Raw genomic sequence first — 21645 nt, forward strand, 5'->3', positions numbered from 1 at the left:
TTCCTCCAATTTTTATTATTATCAGGAATAGAGGCGCTGTTAAAGATATGTTTGCTTTTGGGCCTTTGCTTGGCATAGACCCAGCCACAGATACTGGAAGAACTATTATAACACTGAAAGACCTTCCTAAAAACAGCTACAGAAAGAGGAAAGCCCTCCCTAAGACAGCAGACCATAAAACATAGAATGTTCCTCCAGGCGTTTGGAGGAAGCTGACATGGGTTGATTTGTAAATCAGCCAAAAGATGAGGAATAAAAGGGTGAAAAGGAAACCTAAGCCCAGCATTAAGGGCATCTGTGTAAATGAAGAGAGTGTCGGGTCTCCAGTGGCAAGTACGGTCACCACCAGAGACTGGAACTAATCTAAGAGGAGGAAGGACGTTATAGCGAGCATTTAGTTTATTGAAATCTATGTTGTGCCAAGTATTACAATGATTAAAAGAGTCGAGATGTGCAGTAGAGGGATATTCATCCCCCTAGTGTTAATCATATCAATTAAAGACATATATGAAGAGCGGATCTCGATATCCTTACCTCGTTTTGAAGCCGAGGCTATCTTGGCCGCCCTCTCGGAACTCTTGTCAGCCATTTAGTAAAGACTGGAAAAGAAGGCTGGAAGCTAAGGGAGGAAAGTTGAAAGAGGAGAAAGATTTGAGAGTTTTAGAAATGAATGAAGTAAAGGGTGAAGAGTGTGAGTGAGAGCACACTCCCCCCCCCACCTTTATATAGGAGGAAAAGGAGGAAATTAGGCCTAGAAAAGTCCATTCAGGCCCAAAAAAGGAAGGTTCTGGAAGCATCATGAAATCCTTGGAAAATTCAAGAAAGAAAACTTGAGTTTTTTTTTGAAAATTCTGGAAGAATCCAGAAACAATCCTAGAGTAATTTGGAGTTTGGGTTTAGAAAACAAAAGCCCAGTTAAGGGCCCAAGTGTTGAAAGAGGCCCAAATGATTTTAGGGGTGGAAAAGAAGTCCCACTAAGATAAAAAAAAAAAAAATTTTGGCCTGAACCCAAAACGTTGGCCCAAATTGAAAGCCCAGAATTAGAGGCCCAATTGAAAGGCCTGTAAAGCCCAGCAAGAGAATAAGCCCAGTTAAAATGGGCCCAAGTTTTAGCCCAGCATAAGGGGCCTAAATCCAAGTGTGTACAAAAATTTATATACATGCATATGTTCTTGGCCCTGTCGACCAGAAAGCACAGAGAAATCCTGGTCGAATGTTCTGAGTTCGAATTTCCCTCGACTAGGGCTGATAAAAGAAGATAATTCGGTCAAGAAAGGAATTCTGACCAAAATTCTTGGTCGAAAATGATATTCCTTCGACCAAAATACCAGAATAGAATTAGTTCCTTGACCCTGTCGACCAGGAGACAATATACATTCCTGGTCGAATCAATCCTCCTCAAAAAAGCTTCGATCAAGGCACAAGATAATGGTTAATTCGGTCAAAAATGGAGATCCTGACCGAAAGGGACGAAAATCCTAGTCGAAAACTTCCTAGTCGACAAAAAAAAAAAGGGGGGGGGGGAAATCCTGGCCGAAATTCGACCAGGACTTCTGCTCGAAATACTCCTGCTCGAAAGGCTGTCGACCAGGGCAGTATGGAGGTTAATTCGATCAGGATCCTGGTCGAATGGATTCCTGGTCGAAAATTGTATAAAAAAAAAAAGAGAAGGAAGAAAAAAGGAAGAAAAAAGGAAGAAAAAGAGAAGAAAAAATCCTAGAAAATTACAAAAAAAATAAGGAAATTCCTTAAATAATTCCTGAAAAATGTTAATATTTTCAGAAATAAGGAATAAATCCAGAAAATTAAAGGATAAATCCCATAAATTAGGGAAAAAATCCAGAAAAATAAGAAAATTCCTTAAATAATTTCTGAAAAATGTTAATATTTTCAGAAATAAGGAATAAATCCAGAAAATTAAAGGATAAATCCCTGAAATTAGGGAAAAAATCCAGGAAAATAGGAAAAATTCCTTAAAAATTTTCTGAAAAATGTTAATATTTTCAGAAATAAAGGATAAATTCCAGAAATTAAGGGAAAAATCCAGAAATTAAGGATAAATCCCAGAAAATTAAGGGAAAAATCCAGAAATTAAGGATAAATCCCAGAAAATTAGGGAAAAATCCCAGAAAATTAGGGAAAATCCCAGAAAATTAGGGAAAAATTCCTGGAAATTAAGATAATTTCTGAATAAAAGGAAGATTCATTGTAAATGTGTAGGTCGCTCCACACTTTACGCAAAATGAAACCCTATAAGGGGACGAATAGATTTAACTTCCGTGAAACCTAATCAATGTTTCCCAAAAGTTGGGGGGCAAATGATAGGGATAAATAAGTCCTGATTTAATAATTAATGGGCTGCTAGGCCCAATGATAAGATGTATAATATTCAGACCAGAAAGGTTAAGCCTGATGGACCAGATCAGGCCTGGTGGAATAAAAAAGGCCCAAAAGCCCTGATTATTAATTAATTTCGTAATTAATTAATAAGGAAAAAATCAGCTATTGAGAAGAGTCCCGATAAGGATATAAATCCTTATAGATTAGCCTCAAGGGGACCTAAAAGGATAAGGAATCAACTTCCTACTTCCTAGGACTCCTAAGTCTATCCTAATTCAGAGGCTTGTCCACCAAGTCTCCTATACCAAGTCCAATTCAAGGACTCCCACATCTATATAAGGGGCCTCACCCCACAAATCAGAACTACATTTTTTGGCTTGATTCTCTAATTCACAGAGATACGTAGGCATCTCGTAAAGGCAGAATTAAGCTACGATACACGAGAGCAGCCATCAAAGGCCTTGAGCTCCCGAATCTTAGTAATAAATACAGCAAATAATAACCTTAGCTTTTTATCCATAACACAGATATCAAAGGGATCAGCCCTTCGTACTGCATGCATAAAATTCTGCTAGAGGAAGGTAGTAAGCTGACTGTTGAGCAACAACGATGAATTAATCCTATCATGAAAGAAGTCGTGAAGAAAGAAATTCTGAAGTGGCTAGATGCAGGAATCATATATCCTATTTCTGACAGTTCTTGGGTGAAGCTCGTGCAATGTGTACCGAAGAAAGGAGGTATAACTGTGGTAGCTAATGAGAAGAATGAGCTCATCCCCACTCGAACAGTCACAGGATGGAGGGTATGCATGGATTACAGAAAGTTGAACAAGGCCACAAGAAAAGATCACTTCCCTCTTCCATTTATTGATCAGATGCTTGACAGGTTGGCCGGTCATGAGTATTATTGTCTTCTGGATGGCTATTCGGGGTATAATCAGATTTGTATTGCACCAGAGGATCAAGAAAAGACTACCTTCACTTGTCCATTTGGCATATTTGCTTTTCGCAGAGTTTCGTTTGGCTTATGGGGCGCACCTGCCACTTTTCAGAGATGTATGATGGCTATATTCTCTGATATGATTGGAAATAATGTCGAAGTGTTCATGGACGACTTCTCCGTCTTTGGACATTCGCATGATGAATGTTTGAATAATCTTCGTGCGGTGCTCAAAAGGTGTGTGGAAACTAATTTGGTGCTCAATTGGGAAAAATGTCACTTTATGGTGCGTGGAGGCATTATTCTTGGGCATAAAGTCTCTAGCAAGGGTCTTGAGGTGGACAAAGCCAAGGTGGGGGTCATTGAAAATCTCCCACCACCTAATTCTGTGAAAGGAATCCGTAGTTGTCTTGGTCATGCGGGTTTTTATTGGCATTTCATTAAGGACTTCTCGAAGATATCTAAGCCGCTGTGCAACTTGCTCGAGAAGGATGTGCCTTTCAAATTTGATGATGAATGCTTGGCGGCATTCGAGACTCTCAAGAAGAGTTTGATAACTGCACCAGTTATTACGGCACCTGATTGGACAGAGCCTTTTGAGATGATGTGTGATACGAGTGATTATGGGATGGGAGCAGTTCTTAGGCAGCGCAAGAATAATCTTTTTCATGTGGTCTACTATGCTAGTAAGACTCTAAATGGTGCTCAAATGAACTATACCACTACTGAGAAGGAGCTCTTGGCTATAGTCTTTGGTTTCGAAAAATTTTGATCTTATCTGCTTGGGACAAAGGTGACAGTATTCACTGATTATGCTGCCATTCGCTATTTGGTTTCAAAGAAGGATTCGAAGCCTAGACTTATTCGTTGGGTGCTCTTGCTACAGGAATTTGAGTTAGAGATCAAGGATCGAAAATGTACTAAGAATCAAGTAGCTGACCATCTCTCTAGATTGGAGAATCCCGATTCTACTTCACATGATAAGACATTAATCAACGAATCTTTTCCGGATGAGCAGTTGTTCGCAGTTCAGGAGGAAGAGCCATGGTTCACAGATATTATGAACTATCTTGTCAGCAATATAATGCCTCCTAATATGAATACAACTCAAAAGAAGAAGTTTCTTCATGAGGTGAAGTGGTACATGTAGGATGAACCGTATTTGTTTAGACATGGAGCTGACCAGATCATCAGGAGATGTATCCCATTCTGTGAGATGGAGGGGATATTACGAGACTGCCATTTTCACTGTTTATGGTGGACATTAAGGTGGTGAAAAGACAGCAGCTCGTATTCTGCAAGCAGGTTTTTTGCGGCCTACTTTGTTTAAGGATGGACATCAGTTCGTTTTAAGGTGTGATCGTTGCCAAAGAGTGGGGAATCTTACGAGGAAGAATGAGATGCCATTAAATGTGATGCTTGAAGTCGAGGTCTTTGATGTTTAGGGAATCAATTTCATGGGACCATTTGTCTCATCCTGCAATAATCAGTACATCTTGCTGGCAGTCGATTATGTCTCAAAATGGGTAGAAGTCAAGGCTCTACCGACGAATGATGTGAAGGTAGTGTTGAATTTTCTTCATAAGCAGATTTTCACAAGGTTTGGAACGCCACGAGTAATCATAAGTGATGAGGGGTCGCATTTCTGCAACCGTAAGTTCATTTCTATGATGCAGCGCTACAATGTGAATCATCGTGTAGCTACTGCCTATCATCCGCAAACGAATGGTCAAGCTGAAGTGTCTAATAGAGAGATCAAGCGCATTCTAGAGAAAGTTATTTATCCGTCAAGGAAGGATTGGTCTTTAAAGCTCGATGAAGCTGTTTGGGCTTATAGAACAGCATACAAGACTCCACTTGGGATGTCCCCATTTCCAATTGTTTATGGTAAGGGATGTCATTTACCTGCGGAGCTTGAGTATAAGGCTTATTGGGAGTTGAAGAAGTTGAACCTTGATCTAGATGCAGCTGGGAAGAAGCGAATTCTTCAGGTAAATGAACTTGAAGAATTTCGACTTCAAGCTTATGAGAACTACAAAATGTACAAGGAAAAAGTGAAAAGGTGGCACGACAGGAAGTTATCTCCTAAGTCATTTGTGCCGGGGAAACAAGTTCTTTTATTCAACTCTCGTCTCCGACTTTTTCCTGGAAAGTTGAAATCAAGGTGGTCCGGACCTTTTATTGTCAAAACTGTGTTTCCAATGGAGTGGTGGAGATTTTTGAGAATGATCTGGGCCAAGCATTCAAGGTTAATGGTCAGCGTTTGAAGCATTACTATGGGGACACAGAAAACCGGGAAATGGTTAGTGCCGTTTTATTGTCAACTTGAGCAAGGTACTCTACGTCAAGCTAATGACGTAAAAGAAGCGCTTCTTGGGAGGCAACCCAAGTAATGTGACTATAGGAACCCTTAGAAGTTAGTAACCTATCCAAAAACACAAAAAAATCAGAAATATATGGGCAAGAAATTTTTTTTCCAGACACCCTCTGGGCGTCCGCGCAGCTTTGCTGAGCGGCCGCTCAACCCCCAACCCCCGACTGTCTGAAAAAATTTTTGCCTTATGAAAAATCCAAAAAAATCAGAAAAACAAAAATAAAAACACAATCCCACGATTTCTTTTCCTATAACCCATATTTTTTTCCTCACAAACCTACTCCTATTCAATTTCTAACCCTAATTCCTACCCTATATATACATACAACTCTGCCATATACACTCCCACATACTTTCAACTTTAAAACTCTCTCCTAAACTCAAAACACAACTCTTAAACACTTTCTCTCAGTCTTCAATGGCACCCAAGAGATCCCGAACTATTGATAGCAGCAGCACCGTTCCTACTGCTGATTCTTCGAGGGGAACTGCTGCGAGACCTCATTTGTTTGATAGGGCTGCTGAGGAGGGGTATACTAGGCTTCTGGCTAAGCCGATTTTGAAGGAGAGGGGATTCTTACCATCGGGGAGGGATGGTGAGTTGTTGTCGATGATTGCTGAAATGGGGTGGATTTCTTTTTATGTGTCACCGGAGGCGGTTCCGATGAACGTGGTTCGCAAGTTTTATGCGAACGCAAAGGCTGAAAAGAATGGGTTTACTGTTGTTCGTGGGCTTACAGTGGATTATCATCCGGAGGTGATTCGTCGTGTGATTGGACAGCGACGGCAGAAGTCCACGGAGGAGAATTGGAATGAGAAGCCCTCCGAGGAATTTGATTTGGATTTGATTTGTGCTACTCTCTGTCAACCGGGCACGGTGTGGAAGTTCAAGACGGGAAATAACGAGTATCGTTCTTTTCCGGCGATTGTGATGAATAGGTATGCCCGTGCATAGAATGCCTTTATTTGTGCTAATATTCTGCCTACTTCACATGCACATGAGGTTACAGTTGACCGAGCAAGATTGTTATGGGGTATTTTGAATGAGGAGTATTATGTGGACCTTGGTGAGTTCATCTACCAAGGTATTTTGAAGTTTTTAAGGGGAGCGAAGCACATTAACATCCCTTATGCATCTATTGTCACGAAGCTATGCCGAGCAGTGGGAGTTCATTGGCCTTCTCACGAGCAGTTGCAGATGTCGGCCGCTCTTATTGATTCAGCGACTTTGAATGCGATGCAGGAGTAGACAGGTGGAGAGCCCGAGGAGCATGGGTTGGGTTATCATCTTCTAGGAGGACTTCCAACAGCTGGTACTACCATGGCTAGGCCGGGGCGTGATGAGGCAGGCTCTTCTAGAGCTCAGGAGGGTGCTGGGATGGCTGATGCCCAGTATAGGAGGCTGTCGAGGAGGATGGATGTAATGTATAAGACGTAGAGTAGGTTCGCTGAGGAGCTCACCCTTGCACTTGGGACTGCTTTCAGAGGCCTTAGAGCTGACATCCAGTGGCCCATTTTTGGAGAGGACTCTGCTTATCCGCCTACTGATACTCCACCCTCTGAGGGTGATGATGATGATTTCTCTGAGTAGGTATACCCTGTGTTCCTTTCTACTACCTTCATTGGGGACGGTGAAGATTTTAAGTTTGGGGGTGGTAGTTAAGGAATATTTTTGTGTGTGTGTCATGTAGTTGCATATTCATGATAGTTTAGTTCATATAATTGCATATTTTTGCCATATAGTTTTTTTATTTTATTTTATAGCTTTATTTATCATGTCATTTAGCTCATGCATATACCATGATCCCTTTTGCGTTGCTTTACCGATTGATTTGTGATATTGATATGACTGTAGTGATAGCATTAGAGTGATGTTGAGTCTTGTAGGTTGACATGCATGCTAGAAACACTTGTAATTTCACTAAGTCTTAGAGTATGCTTAAGGACTAGGTTGTTGTCATGGCTTGATGGTTTTTAAGGTTAATCTATTGATTATGCTTAGAATTTATGATAGGCTCTTAATGATAAAAGGCATGAAAAGAAAAAAATTGGAGTAAAAATTGAAATTCATTGCTAATTGTGGCTAGGCGTCAAATGGCTGGTAGCCGGCTCGTATTTTTATGCGAGTAGTCTAGGGTTGAGCAAGATGGAGCGAAACACACTTGCCCAGAAATTTGAAAAAAAAGAGAAAAAAAATAAAAAAAAGATAAAAAAAGAAGAAAAAAAAAGAAAAAAAAGAGTTAATGCATAATTGATCACGAGTGGGCTCTTTGGTATTCGAGTTATTAACTTCTTAGGGGACTTTGTGCCTAGTGACCTAAGGCTTTTATAGTCTGGGATCCGCTAACCTAACGCTCACTAAATGGATGCCATTGCATAAGTCTTTTGTGGACCTCACTCATTGCACGGTCAAATAAGCATTTGTTGTTGTGTTGAATAAAAAGCATGATTCCGTAATGAGCTCCAGTGATCCTGAAGTGTTATAAGTCATTTTGTGCCTAGAATTTATTCTTCGTATAATCATGTGATTGCCTTGAGGATAGTCGAGTTATGATAATTGATCTAGTTTTGAAGCATATCTGTTAAGCATCCGCACACACCATGTTTCTGGTTGTATGTTAGTTTGCATGATTTGATTGATCTTTATTTGCCTATTTGCATTTGTTGAGATGTCATGAGTTGGTTGGTTTAGTCGTTGTGAGGGGGATCGCTGCATTTCATGTAGATTGCATTCATGCATGTTTTTGTTTTATTTTTGAGTCTGTGACGCTTGAGGACAAGCATCGATTTAAGTTTGGGGGTGTGAAAAGTGCCATTTTATACCACTTAGAACATCTTATAATGGCTTGAATTGATGTCTTGAAATCAAGTATTTTGTGTATTTGATGCATTTTTCTAGTGTTTGTGCATTTCAGGGTATTACTTGCATTCGTGGTGAGATTTCATCAGGAATAAGCCTAGGTATGTGTTTGGCATTGCAAGTGGGAAGTTAGGAGTAGAACGCAGCAGAAAACATGATCAAAATAATAAATTTTCCAGTGAGGTGCTGGGCGCCCGCTCAGCCTGGCTGGGCGGCCGCTCAGGAAGCTGGGCGCCCGCTCAAGATTGTTGGGTGGCCGCTCAGGGTCGTGAAATAAAATTCTGATTTTTAGAGTTCTATTTCTGTTGGACTTCCGACTTCTGAGATAGCTGAGACTTGTGGGGCTTCTATATAAGTAGTTTTCAGAGATGTTTCACGTGTGATAAATCGTGGTATCAATTAAGGAGCGAGGAGAGAAGGAAGAAGACCGTTTTAGCACATCACAACGAAGAAGAGGAAGTATAGTTTTCTTGTGATTCTTTTATTCGTTGTATCAGTGGATGCTAGTTTTCTTTACTTTGAACCTTATTACTCTTGTGATGTACTCTAGTTTTAATAAGTATTTTTATTAGTTATTCTTGTGTGTTAATATAATGTTTTATATGAACCCATGGTGACGATGAGTTCTATCATGGGCTAATCGTGATCATGAGGTCGTAACGGATTTACTTTGGAATTCTTTAGTTAGTTGTTTAATACCTTAGTGTGTGATGATTGTATGATATCTAGTATAGGTTGCGCTTATTCGTCTTATGTGCGTCGCGAACATATAAGATATGGTGTTAATCTCTTGTGAAGTGACAGTGGATCTTGATGTTTAGAACTTGCCATGCTAGCATAGGTTCATGTATGTGTATGCATGATTAGTGGGTAACTCTAACCGTTTTACTTGCCCTGTGTAATCATAAGGAATAACTTGTGCTTAAATCGTTATATTGTCAAATTCTGTAGACATATAGGGTCTCAACATGATTGATGCCTATTCAACTTCTATCTTAATTGTGGATGTTTGATAGAATGGTATTAGTACAACGAAAGTTGGCTTTTATCAGTTTCGTGTTGTTCGATTAATATCATCACCGTTACATGCTAAGGGTAATAACAATAACTATTGACGGAAGTATTAATGAAGTTATGATCTCATGTGTGTTTAATATTATTAATTTAAGTGTCAATTAAATGTTTAATTCTCGTAGTTAATTATAGTTAATAATTAGTTAATCAAATCTACGTGTTATTGTCTTGACATTCAGAAGTAATCATACATTGGTGAGTAAGTGTTAATTAAACATAACTGGTCTAAGTCTCTGTGGGAACGAACTAGAAATTATTCTATATTACTTGCGAACACGTATACTTGCGTGAATTATTAGCGCGTGTCTTTCCGCCTAACAAAGTGCACTAGCTTGTCGAGTGAAAATCTTTCATTAATCGGTAGAAAGTGTGCTGACTTCGTTAGTCTGTCAATGATTACCCATATCGCGTCATGATTTGCTTTGGTTCTTGGAAGTCTTACCATAAAATCCATTTCTAGATGTTCCCACTTCCATTCTGGAATATCCAATGGTTGCAGTAATCCACTTGGACATTGATATTTCGCTTTAACTCGTTGGCATGTTTTGCATTTACTTACCCATTCTGCTATCTCCTTCTTCATATTTGGCCACCAAAAGTTTTCTTTCAGTTCGTGATACATTTTTGTACTTCCCGGATGTATGGAATATTTCGAACTGTGCGCACCTCGTAATATCTCTTCCTCAGCTCGACCATATTAGGGATCCAGACTCTTGATGCAAAGCATAAAATTCCTTCGTTATCCTTCTGGGTGGTGATTTCTTCTCCCGTTAAGTTGTCATCTTGACCCATCACTTCTTCTTGACATCGTCGAATCTTTTCCAATAATTCCGGATGGAAAGTCATTGCGTAAATAGCTTCAGTAGAGTCATTGGGAATACGAATCTCAATTTCCAACTTGTCAAATTCCTTGGCTAATTCTTCAGATGAAGTTAACAAATTCAATCTTTATTTTCGGCTCAGTGCATCTGCCACAACGTTCACTTTCCCTGGATGATAGCTAATCGTAACATCATAATCTTTAATCAATTCTAGCCATCGTCATTGCCTCATGTTAAGTTCCTTCTGCATAAAGATGTACTTTAAACTTTTATGTTCCGTGTAGATTTCACATTTTTCACCGTAAAGATAGTGTCTCCAAAGTTTCAATGCAAACACGATCGCTGCTAATTCCAGATCATGTGTAGGATATTTCTTTTCATGAGGTTTTAATTGTCTTGAGGCATATGCAATTACATTCCCATGTTGCATCAGTACACATCCTAGTCCGTAGTATGAAGCGTCACTGTAAATGACAAAATCTCCATGCTCATCTGGAAATACAAGTACCGGTGCGGTTACTAACCGATTCTTTAGTTCTTGAAAACTTTCTTCACATTTGTCATCCCATACGAACTTTTCACTTTTTCGAGTCAACTTGGTCAGTGGCGTTGCCATCTTCGCAAAATCCTTGACAAACGAAAGCCCTTTTGACTCAGAAAGATGAATTCTTTTCATTAAAAATAATATTAAAACCTAATTTTTTCTAAAAATTATTTGAATTTGTTATTTGTTTGATTATAAGCCGAATCGCGTGCCGAGACGAGTCCAAAAAATTCCGAAAAATAGGGAACGAATCAGATAATGATCAGTTGAGCGATCAGCGAGTCGATTTTAATTCTAAAAATTATTTTAACTATAAAAATGATTATGTGCTTATGTGTATTATGTGGTTAATCGAGTCTTACTTGCTAATATATAATATACGAGTCAGTCATAAGCGTATGGGTAGATATTAGGAACGATGTGAAGTCGGTTCAAGACGTAATTGAAGTATGAAATGACTAAACCAATCTATTTCTCTAACAGAAGCTAAACCAACAAGGCAGGTTGAGTCGGTGATAGAAGAAGGTGACATATTTCCAGTAAGTCGCGCAGAAGGCAAGTTTTTCCCCTATTCTAATTTCAGAATAGTGATATTTCTTCAGATTCTTGTCATGCTTGCACTCTTTTGATTCTTGTTCATAAACACTGATACACACTTGTTATTCTCTTGTTCATATTTCATTTCGATTCTTGATTTCTCCTTTTTCCTTGAATTCCTTATTCATATTCCATTTGTTACTCACTTATATTGATATATTCTGGTGATTAGAATATATCAAAGCATACCGATTGTTCCGGTTGTTATGGTATGGACTGGATAGCGATATTTTGGGGATTAAGTTTTACTTGATCCTAAGGACCGGAACATGACCGGTGCCTTGAGATGGGTCATAGAGCTTGGGTACCCGACTTGATATATATAGGGAGATATAGATCTGCATTGTATCCTGGCTGATCACCAGGATATAGATGTGAACTTGTGTCTAGTTTAGTTCATTTGTACTCGCCTGCAATGGCCTTCTTTCTATTCTCGCGGGGTTATATCTTTGCAGATATACCCAGGTTACCGATTCATTTAAACTGCTTCAACATTGTTTATATTTTGCGGACTTGTTGAGCAATTTCTAGCTCACCCCTTTTTGTTGTTATTCACCTTATTGTTTTCAGTTAAAAAGGAATATGAAACCCATCAGGACTCGAGTGGTAAAGAAGCGGGTCAAGCCTCGGGATCCTCTTATACCCAAGGTGTTGATCCCAATCCAGGAAGAAAGCTTTGAGTTGCCCGAACAGGTGGAGTGTAGATAGTTAGCGAGTGTGTTTGAATAAAAGATGAACTTAGTTTAAAACTGGTTAGACAATGGTTTGTAATAAAGAGAGTTTGTAAGATTTTGAATTTGGTTTGTAATAAAGTAGTTAGTGGCTCTTGTTTTCATACTTCAACCTAAAAAAGATCATGGTTAGTGTTAAAGGGGTTTAGATTCATTTCGTTATTATTTTTAATCAGATTGTACAGGTTTAGTGATTAGCTAGTAACCCCCAGACTTATACCCCGGGTCTGGAGGGCGTTACAGGTTTGGCATTAGAGCTGTAGGTTTGGTCCCTGAAAACAAGCACATTAGGGTTAAGATAAGATAGGGAGATCACATAGGATAGGAATAGTCAACTAGGAAGAGTAGTGTTAGGATTTAGATAAGATTAGGATAAGAAAGTATTAGTGTTAGGAATGATTTAGTGACCTTTCTTTTTTCTTTGGTATATTATCAGATGGCGTCGTCAGGTTATTCAGCTTCTTCTGAGAGGACAGTTACCGGGCCAGTCACACCAGTTGTGCCACCAGTATCTGAGTTCATATTTCCTCCTCTTCCTCCTCCACCACCATTGCCACAAGAGCCGGCATCCCCAGTGCAGGTGATAGTTCATGACCCTATAGAGATGTTTGATCCATTGGAGTTCTTTGAGCCGATGATCTCACTTCCACTTCCGGTAGAACATCAGTTTATACCGGGTATTGAGCTAGAGCTTCCACCACCACCAGTGTTACCTCCTATACCAGTATATGCCCCAAAGCCAGACATATTTCAGATGATCCCAGTTGAGGGAATGGGTGAGCATGATATGGATTTAAAGTTGGGGTTACCACAGCAGGGTGCAGGGATGCCGAGGGTTCCGTCACAGGAGTCAGTGGGACAGGTTGCACAGCCACATATGGTACCGTACCATGAGTACAGGGTTATGAGAGAGGACGTTGAGTACTGGAAAGCTCAGTGTAGAGAGATTATGCATTATTTGATCAGAGAGACCGAGGACCGTTAGCCGCCTTACAGCCAGATTATAAGATGAGGCAGATGTTACAGTCTGCTTTGATGAGTGCTACCTGAGAGTTGGATGATTTGACATATGTGGGGCCGCCTTCTTTTGCGGAGTTTTATAAGATTTTCTGTTTAGCGCAGACATTGGTCCAGATACTTCAAGATGAGTTGAGGCGTATTCCGCCAGGGTTCTGAGACGATCGACTTCAGAGGTCAGATATATATAGATGCAGCCTAGTATGACATAGTGAGTAGTGTGTATGTGTGTAGCAGTAGTTTGACTTGTAGTAGTTAGTTTGACTTGTAGCCGCAGTTATGACCAGCAGAGCGAGACTTTTTGTACCAAACACTTACACCTGAGGCTGGTGTCATATATAAAATGAACTTTTCAAATTTCTTTATTTAAATTTCAGTCTTTACAGTTTTACATCATTTACCTTTACTTTATTGTTTTACAGCTTTTCGTACTTTAAATTCTGTCGAAAAGAAAAGAAAAGAACAAACATTTCATTTAACTGTTTACATTTTTTGTTTTTATAAACTGTTTATATTTCCTGTTTTTATATTACGTAGACTGTTTTCTTCCTTCGAACTATTATCTAAATTTTATTAATACAGGATAAATGGTTTTCTTATCTACTGTCAATTGTTTAATAAACTGTTAAAAAGACACCACTTGTTTTATTATCAGCAAATGACACCCAAGAGAAAGACTAGGACTGAGACTTCCAACAGCAATTCCGAAGAACAGACCAATGATACCATGAACCAGATGTTCCATCTAATGCAGCAACATATGATAATGATACAGCTACAAATGCAGCTACAGATGCAGCAACAGCAACAGCAGATTCAACAACAAATGTTATAACAACCACTTCGTCCTGAGCCCCAGATACCACCAGCTATACCTATTGTTACTTTCAAATAGTTTCAGTCGATTAAACCTCTAGAGTATGATGGGTCAGCAGATCCTATTAAGGCTACCACTTGGTTGAAAGAAATAGAGAAAGCATTTGCGCTAGTAAAGATATGTGAAGACCAGAAGACTGACTTTGCTAGTTACTTGTTAAAAGGAGAAGCGAATTATTGGTGGGAATCTAAGAAGGCTTTAGAGGGTGAATATGTTATTGCATGGGATAGGTTTAAACAGCTGTTCTTAGAGAAACATTTTCCTCGCTATGTGAGAAATCAAATGCAGATTAAGTTTTGGAACTGAAGTAGGAAAGTATGTCCGTGACAGAGTATGAAGCCAAATTTACTGAATTGGCTAGGTTTGTCCCAGAACAAGTGGATACTGAGGAAAAATGAGTCCAAAGGTTTCAAGAAGGATTACGATCGTGGATCCGTGGACAAGTTGCAGTTTTTGAATTAACAATGTATACCGCCGTAGTCCAGAAAGCCTTGATTATTGAAGGGGAAAGCGAAAGATCTCAAAAGGAAAGAGGACAGGGAAGTTTCTAAGACCGCTCCAGCCGGAAGCCGGGATTTCAAGCCCGGAAAAATTTGAATTTTCAAAGGATAGGACAAGGTATCCAGAAAACAGGTAATCATTTCCAAGCCCCTAGCCAGCAGGGAATTGTCAGAGTCCTAGTGCCGTATTGCAAGTCATGTAGTCGAAAACATACCGGCATATGTATCAAAGTGGATGTGACATATTACAAATGTAAGCAGAAAGTGCACTATTCTAATGAATGTCCAACGGGAAATATAGCAGAAATTACTTGCTTCCAGTGTGGAAAAGAAAGGGCATATCATTAGGAATTGCAAAGGACCAGCAATGACAGCTAGTATTCCGAAAGTGTTAGCATTACATCCTCCACAACCGCCTAATCAACCAAGAGTAAAAACTTTTAACATGACAATGAAAGAAGCAGTGCAGAGTCCTAGTGTAACTGCAGGTACGCTCTTGGTGAATTCCATAGATTCAAAAGTATTAATTGATTCTGGAGCTACTCGTTCATTTATTTCTGAAGAATTCTTTGATAAGTTACATTGCAAAATTGAATGGTTGGGCGAGACATTAATTATAAAATTAGCGAATGACGACCAAGTTCTAGTAGATCGAGTATGTCCTGTGTGCGATATAGAAATAGTCGGACATCATTTCTCCGTAGACTTAATTTCTTTTATGTTAGGAGAGTTTGACGTTATTTTGGGAATGAATTGGTTAGCTTGTCATAATGCTCATATCGATTGCGCAAACAAGAAAGTGAGATTGCAAACTGCGAAAAATGCAACGGTAATATTCAAAGGCGAAAAACAACGAAAGAAATTTCTGACAGTAATGCAGACCAAACGATTGCTTCGACATGGATGTGAGATGTATATAGCCTACGTGTTAGATACCGAGAAGGGAAGTCCTAAAATAGAAGACATTCCAGTTGTATGTGAATTTCCTGACGTCTTTCTAGACGAGATTCCAAGGTTAACGCCAGATCGAGAAATTGAATTTATGATTGATTTAGCGTCAGGTACAGATCCAGTTTCGAAAGCTCCATACCGAATGGCTCCAGTCGAGATGAAGGAATTGTCAACGCAATTGCAAGATCTTCTAGACCGAGGTATCATAAGACCCAGTGTATCTCCGTGGGGTGCACCGGTATTGTTCGTGAACAAGAAAGATGGCAGCATGCGACTATACATTGACTATCGGGAATTGAATAAGCTCACTATCAAGAATAAGTATCCTTTACTGAAAATTGACGATTTGTTCGATCAGCTAAAAGGAGCCGCATAGTTTTCGAAGATAGATTTGCGATCGGGCTATCATCAATTAAAGATTAAAGCTGAAGATATTCCCAAGACTGCATTCCGTACTAGATATGGACATTACGAGTTTCTTGTAATGGCATTCGGGTTGACCAACGCGCCATCAATATTCATGGATCTGATGAATAGGGTATTCAAGAAATACTTGGATAAATTCGTGATTGTATTTATCGATGACATCTTGATTTACTCAAAGACGGAAGAAGAGCATGCTGAGCACTTGAGGATAGCTTTGGAAATTCTAAGGAAAGAGCAACTGTACGCGAAATTCTCAAAATATGAATTCTGGTTGAAGAAAGTACAATTTTTAGGGCACATCATCAGTAGAGAAGGCATTCAAGTCGATCCAGCGAAGATTGAAGCTGTGTTGAGTTGGGAAAGGCCAAAGACACCGACGGATGTTCGAAGTTTCTTGGGATTGGCAGGATATTATAGAAGATTTGTCAAAGATTTTTCCAAAATAGCAACGCCGTTGACCAAGTTAACTCGAAAAAGTGAAAAGTTCGTATGGGATGACAAGTGTGAAGAAAGTTTCCAAAGCTGAAGAATCGATTAGTAACTGCACCAGTACTCGTATTGCCAAAAGAGTATGGAAATTTTGTCATTTACAGCGATGCTTCATACCGCAGATTAGGATGTGTACTGATGCAGCACGGTAATATCATTGCATATGCTTCGAGACAGCTAAAACCTCATGAACAAAAATATCCTACGCATGACCTGGAATTAGAAGCGACCATATTTGTGTTGAAACTTTGGAGACACTATCTCTACGGTGAGAAATTCAAAAACTACACGGATCATAAAATTCTGAAGTACATCTTTACGCAGAAGGAACTGAACGTGAGACAACGCCGCTGGATGGAATTGATTAAAGATTACGATGTTACGATCAGTTATCATCCAGGAAAAGCGAATGTTGTGACAGATGCGCTGAGCCAGAAAGAGAGATTGAATCTGTTAACTTCATGTGAAGAATTAGCCAAAGAATTTGATAAGTTGGAAATCGAGATTCGTGTTCCCAATGAATCTACTGAAGCTATTTACGCTATAACTTTTCAACAGGAATTACTAGAGAAGATTCGCCGCTGTCAAGAAGAAGTGATGAGTCAAGATTTAAGGGTTTTTAGCACATAAACGCAACGAAAACGTAAATTTAAATCTTAAAAAAAACCGAAACCCTCTGCGGGATCCATGCGAAAAATATTATTTAATTCGTAGTTCAGTATGTTTACCTTAAGAAGCTTTATGTTAATGGAAAGATGGAGGTATTTAATAGCGATCCAAGAATGATGAGCGGAGATCCCTAGCAGCTGCTCCTCAAGTGTGAAGCACTCCACCGGTATCCACCAAGAGTACAATGTGATGGAGGAGGAAGAGGTTGAGAGAATTAGTTGCCTCCCTCTTGTTCTACTTTAGAATTAGGGTTAATTATTTGGGTTGAGGCAAATAGGGTTTATAATAGTATATTTATAGGCAAAATTTTCAGCTGAAAATTTTCCATAAAATATTATTATTATTAACCCTTTAATTGATTATTCTTATTAACCAATTAACTAATAATTAAAACACCTTTTAATCATTAATCCCTTTTCTACTTAAATCTGCTAATTAATTATTTATTTCACAAATAAATAATTACCAGCCATTATTAATTAATTCCTCCACCATTAAATCATTCTCATTTATGGTGTGACCAAGTAGGTTCAATATTAAGCCGGTAGTAGAAATAAATAATAATAAAACTATTTTATCATTATTTATATAAATTCTCTAATTTATTAAATATGATTAATTAATAAATTAATCATATTTATTCTACATCGTGAGGGATACTTCTCAGCATATCGCGACTATCCGGATAATACAAATTCACTGCTTAGAATTCCAAGAACCTATTTAGTGAATAGTTACCGTACAATCAATTCCTTCCACCCTGCAATGTCACGATTAAATACAAGGCATGGAACTTGTGTCAAGCCTATCTTATTTAATCATTTGCTTTCCCATTCACTATGCTTAGTTCTATTTAATGTAAATTAGAAACTACTTTCTAATTTCATTCACTCTGGCCAGAGATTCCTGAACTAGCATAAGTGGATCAGTATTGAACATTTTCTTCCTTCACTGGAAGGGGTAGATCCTTTATTGATCATACACTATCTTCGTGGACAAATTCCTATACCCAGTAGAGCCCTTATAATTGTCCCTGGAGACTAAGAACTAAACCAAAGCATAGTTCAGTGTACACAAGATGACTATGATGACCTCAAGTCTAAGGATACTTGTACAACTATCACTATGTGAACAACTGCTGACCCGTGAGTGAACTCCATCATTTGTCCAGCTGTGTGAGTCATGTTCAGTGAACTTATTCTATAATAAGCACCTACATACTAGCTATAGTGTCACCACACAAATGTCTATGAGAACAGACATCCTTCATAATGAAGCAAACATAGTATGTACCGATCTTTGCGGATTACTAATTACCAGTTAGTAATCCTACGACCAGGAAATATTTAAGTTTAGACTTATCATCTTTTAGGTCTCATTATTATGATCTCATCATAATCCATAAAAAGTTTTACTCTAAACTATGGTATATCTTATTTAAACACTTAAATAGATAAAGCCCGCAATAAAACCAAAACAAGTCTTTTATTAATATCAATGAAATCAAAATAGATTACATAAAAGTTATTCCTAAATCATCATACATGATTGGACTTAGAACACATCTCTTTCAAAGATGACGACTTAACGGGAGAAGAAATTACAACTCAGAAGGATAACGAAGGAATTATACGCTTTGCATCAAGAATCTGGATCCCTAACGTGGCAGGACTGAAAGAAGAAATATTGTGAGATGTGCACAGTTCGAAGTATTCCATTCATCCAGGAAGTACAAAAATAAACCGTGATCTGAAGGAAAACTTTTGGTGGCCGAATATGAAGAAGGAAATAGCAGAATGGGTAAGTAAATGCTACACATGCCAGCGAGTTAAAGCGGAACATCAACGTCCGAGTGGATTACTACAACCATTAGATATTCCAGAATGGAAATGGGAACATCTAGCGATGGATTTTATGGTATGACTTCCAAGAACTAAAGCAAATCATGATGCGATATGGGTAATCATTGACACACTAACAAAGTCGGCACATTTTCTACCAATTAATGAAAGATTTTCTCTTAACAAGCTAGTGCACTTGTATCTTAAGGAAATTGTGATGCGACATGGAGTTCCAATATCTATCGTATCTGATCGAGACCCCCGATTCAATTTAAGATTTTGGAAACAATTTCAAGAAAGCCTTGGAACTAAATTAAACATGAGTACCGCTTATCATCCGCAAACCGATGGGCAAAGTGAAAGAACTATCCAAACAATTGAAGACATGCTACGAGTTTGTGCGATTGACTTCGATGGCAGTTGGGATGAGCATTTACCTTTGGTTGAATTTTATTATAATAACAACTATCACGCAAGCATTGGAATGCCACCGTACGAAGCATTATATGGAAGAAAATGCAGATCACCAGTATATTGGGATGAAGTTGGAGAACGCAAGATTTTGGGTCCAGAATTAATTCAACAGACTAAAGAAAAGATAGAACTTATTCGAAATTGATTGTCTTATTATCTTGTCTTATTGTTATGTAACTTGGTGATATATAAACCAAGGGTAGTAAGTTGAACCATATTTTATTAATTTGGTAAAATCCAAGTTAGCAAGAAAAACTAGAGAAATAGATAAAGCAAAATTTGTAAAGAATTTCTCTGTAGTTCTTGTACCTCAGCTTGTAAGCAGCTGTGAACAATTCTGTTTCACAGGGTTCTCTACTTAATATATATCTCTGGTGGAAAAGTTTAATCCACCGGAAAGTTTTTAAATACTTGTATTTAATTGCTTTATAATTTGATTTCTGTTATATTCTTATTCCGCACCTTTGCAAATCAAACACAGTTATTATTGGTAGAAGAATCATTCTTAAATTCGAAAAGAAGCCAGAATTACATTCAACCCCCCCTTCTGTAATTCTTGTTTATATTGTTTGGGAATAACAATTGGTATCAGAGCAAGCTCTTGAAGAACAAAGAGTTTAAAGACCACAACAACTAACAAGATGAACATAAAAGATGTTAGAGTAAAGATTCCATTTATGAATAAAGACAACTATCACCATTGCAAGGTGAAGATGCACCTGCATCTGCTATCTCAAGATGAAGCATATGTGGACTGTATTGAGAAAGGTCCACATGTCCCTATGAGAGATGCTACAGGAAATGAAGCATCAGTCCCAAAACCACATGCAGAATGGTCTGATCCTGTTAGATATAATTGTGATGTCATGTCTAATTTGTTGTGTTTAGTTTCAGAACTTAATATCAGGACTTATCAGGACTTACTGGAAATCAGAACTTACTGAAGTCAGAACTTATATCAGAACTTAAGGCTGTTAGGATTTATATCAGGAATTAAGTGAGAGTAGGAAAGCTTGCATACAAATTAGCTTTACCGCCTCATATGCAACATATTCACAATGTGTTTCATGTGTCAATGCTTAAGCGATATAATCCTGATTCTAGGCATGTAATAGAGTATGAACCGATAGATATCCAACCTGATTTGTCTTTTGTAGAGCAGCCGATAAGAATTTTAGATCGGCGAGAGAAAGTGTTGAGAAATAAGTCTGTATATTTAGTGCGAGTGTTGTGGAGAAATCCTATGGTTGAAGAATCAACCTGGGAACTTGAAAGTGAAATGTTAGAAAAATACCCTCATTTGTTTTCGTAGAAGATTCTGAGGACAGAATCCTATTAAGGGGGAAGAATGTAACGACCGGGAAATTTACGTTGTATTATATCATATTTATAATAAAATATGTGTATTAATATGTCATTTATGTGTGATTATCTGTTAAACCCTAATTGTTATGTGTTATGTGTATTCCGTATCATTTTTGTATTTTTAAGGTATTTTTCAAATGTTTTATATCGTATTCATAGGTTTCATTACAAACGTTTTGCAACCCAAACAATGATTTTAAAGCCAGTATTTCAAATAAAATAATGGGCCTTATTTTTCATCAAACGGCTTTTACAATCGCATTATTCTGAACATCTAGATATTTTATAAATTTTCTCGTTTTACGAAAAATGACTTTTTCCGGACCCTATTGAGTGTTAAAAACCACACAAAAATCACATTTTTGTTTTTATAAAACTATAGGACTTTTATTTATACCATTTCTTTGTATTTTTGAATTATTCACAATTTTTAGGAATTTTTGGCATATATATTGTATATATAAAATATTTATAAATTAAATTTTAATACCCAAAAATTATGAAAACTAGGGCCAAATATTTTTATTAGGAGTGTAATTAGCCCCTTAATTTTATTTAGGGGTATTATTTTTCATAGTATAAATAGCCTAATTTTTATTAATTAATTATTAATTAATCACAAAAATTCAGAAAAATTCAGAAAAGGGGGATTAGGGTTCTTGGAGTTCCTGGAATCAAAGCCAATTTTGAAGGCGTTTCTGTTCATCAAATCGAGCATGTAAGTAATGGATGTGAAGCTTATTGAATTCTCTACTT

This window comes from Apium graveolens, chromosome 6, assembly GCF_009905375.1.
Source record: "Apium graveolens cultivar Ventura chromosome 6, ASM990537v1, whole genome shotgun sequence".
Lineage (NCBI taxonomy): Eukaryota > Viridiplantae > Streptophyta > Magnoliopsida > Apiales > Apiaceae > Apium > Apium graveolens.